The sequence below is a fragment of the Heteronotia binoei genome, unplaced genomic scaffold (genome assembly GCF_032191835.1).
Source record: "Heteronotia binoei isolate CCM8104 ecotype False Entrance Well unplaced genomic scaffold, APGP_CSIRO_Hbin_v1 ptg000536l, whole genome shotgun sequence".
NCBI classification, from domain to species: domain Eukaryota; kingdom Metazoa; phylum Chordata; class Lepidosauria; order Squamata; family Gekkonidae; genus Heteronotia; species Heteronotia binoei.
In genome coordinates, this window is record NW_026800047.1 from 10,001 (window position 1) to 12,500 (window position 2,500).

The following is a 2,500-nucleotide window of genomic DNA, read 5'->3' on the forward strand; positions in this document are numbered from 1 at the left end:
AAGATAGGTAGAAAAAGAGTGGAAAATAAAAGGACATTGGACAATCTTTGAGGATGATGAAGATTTTTAAAATAAGAATATAACTTTCGGGTGCTTTTTATTTATTTATTTTTCTTAGCAGTTAAGGGTACCTTTAATATTTGCTTTTTTTTAAGACAATAACACTGGCGGGGGTCAAGTAACGGAGGGAGGGGTGGGGGGAAAGTAAGATGTGGGGTAGAAAGATCTTTCTTTTACTTTCAGCTTTTATAAGTTGTAGATATAGTTCCGCTACCATATGTTACTAATAAAACTGCTTATACAAAGAAAGACTCCCGAGAGAGAAAAAAACAAAAACAAAACCTAGCAACGATGAATAACCAGATGCCTGAGAGGTGTTGGGAACGCAAAAAAAAAAAAAAAAAAAAAAAAACCCACGAAGGCTCTTTCTACCGCATGTGGTGGACTTGTCAAAGAGCTGAAATATTTCGGCGGTTGATTCAGCGAGAGATGTCTACTATCTCGGGATATGCGTTTAACAAAGTTGCAGGGGCTTTTCTGTTGGGGTTATGGAAAAAATCTCCAAAAGAAGATAGAGCTTTGATCCGGCACTGGCTCTCGGCTGCTAGGACATCGTACGCGCAGTCGTGGAAGCGAGAAGAAATACCAGAGAAATGGGATCGGATCATAAAAGCCATGGCGTGGAGCGAAACGGACCAATTGAGAGGCTATGATTTCGAAGGTCTTAAGATGGAGCGGAAGAAGTTCGGAAGGTACGTCGAGAAAGAGGGGAAAATAAGAGGGAGGATGACGGTTAAGTTTTTTGTCTCCTTCTTTGTTTTCAAAAGCAAGAATATAACTTCCGGTCAAGGGTACCTTTAATATTTGTTTTTCTTACACCTGTCGCCAGGGACGTTTCTCCCCTGGTCTACCGACGGCAACCGGAAGGGGGGAAACGGCCCCCGCGAGGCCGACCGTCGGTTCCGGGAGGTCGGCCTCGCCCGCGGCGTCGCCCCGGTCTCGCGGCCGGACGGCGGGACGGCTTGGCCGCGAAAAGGGGACGGCCGGGAGGTTGACAGCGGCGGGGGGACCGTCCGCGGCGCCGGCTCTCCGGGGCTGCCGGCAGAGCAGGCCGCCGCTTCGCGGGGTCCCCTTGGCCCGAAAGCGAGCGGGCCCGTCTCTGGGGAAAAGCCCGGCGGGGAGGCCTGGTCTACCGCCGGAAACCCGAAGGGGGGAAACGGCCCCCGCGAGGCCGACCGTCGGTTCCGGGAGGTCGGCCTCGCCCGCGGCGTCGCCCCGGTCTCGCGGCCGGGCGGCGGGACGGCTTGGCCGCGAAAAGGGGACGGCCGGGAGGTTGACAGCGGAGGGGGACCGTCCGCGGCGCCGGCTCTCCGGGGCTGCCGGCAGAGCAGGCCGCCGCTTCGCGGGGTCGCCTTGGCCCGAAAGCGAGCGGGCCGGTCTCTCGGGAAAGCCCGGCGGGGAGGCCTGGTCTACCGCCGGAAACCCGAAGCCGGGAAACGTCCCTCGCGAGGCCGACCTTCGGTTCCGGGAGGTCGGCCTCGCTCGCGGCGTCGCCCCGGTGCCGCGGCCGGTCGCGGGCCGGCTCCGAGCCGAAACGGGAGCCGGCCCGAGCTTTGCAGGGAGAGGGGCGCTGAAGAGTTTTCGCCGCTGGCCGCGCCCCCCCCCCCCCCCCGCCGCACCGGGCGGTCGCGGTTCCGAAGGCTCCCTTAGCGCGAGAGCGAGCGGATGCCGCCGCGGGAAGAGGCCGGCCGGGGAGGCCTGTTCTACCGCCGGAGAACCGAAGGGGGGGGGGGAAACGTCGCTCGCGAGGCCGACCGTCGGTTCCAGGAGGTCGGCCTCGCCCGCGGCGTCGCCCCGGTCTCGCGGCCGGAGGGTAGGGACGGCTTTGCCGCGAAAAGGGGACGGCCCCTCCACCCTTCGAAAACGGGAGATCTGGGCATCGCGGCCGGCGGGGGGGGGCGGGGTCGGGACTTCCCCCCGAAATCGCGATCGGAGGAGCGTCCCTCGCGAGGCCGACCGGCGGTTCCGGGAGGATCTTCTCGCCCGCGGCACGCTCCCGCCATCGAACGGTCCACGGGCCCTCTCTTCCCCGATACCGTAACCGCGCGGAGATTTGTAGGGACTGGCTTCTCTCGTGCCAGGAAAGAGAACCGCCCGGACTTCCGGAGCTTCCGAGGCCGCTCAGGCCGTCCGACCCTCACCGCAGGCGGGCAGGAGACCCCGCGAGGGACCCGGCGGAGCTCCGGCCGCGAGGCTACCGGCCGGCTCTCCTGACCGCGGAGGCCGGCTGGCGAGGGGGCCCCGGGTTCGCCCGGGGAACGCTCGGAGGTCCGGAGCCGTCGGAGAACCTTCCGGCTCGCCGGAACGGGGACCCGTCGGGGGTTGTCGCGGGGACTCGCTCCCCTTCCCTACCTCTTCTGCCCTCGCGGCGGAAGCGCGGTCCAGACCCCCTCAACCCCCGTGCCCTGGGGCGATCGCCGTTGCCCTTTCCCGTGGGCTC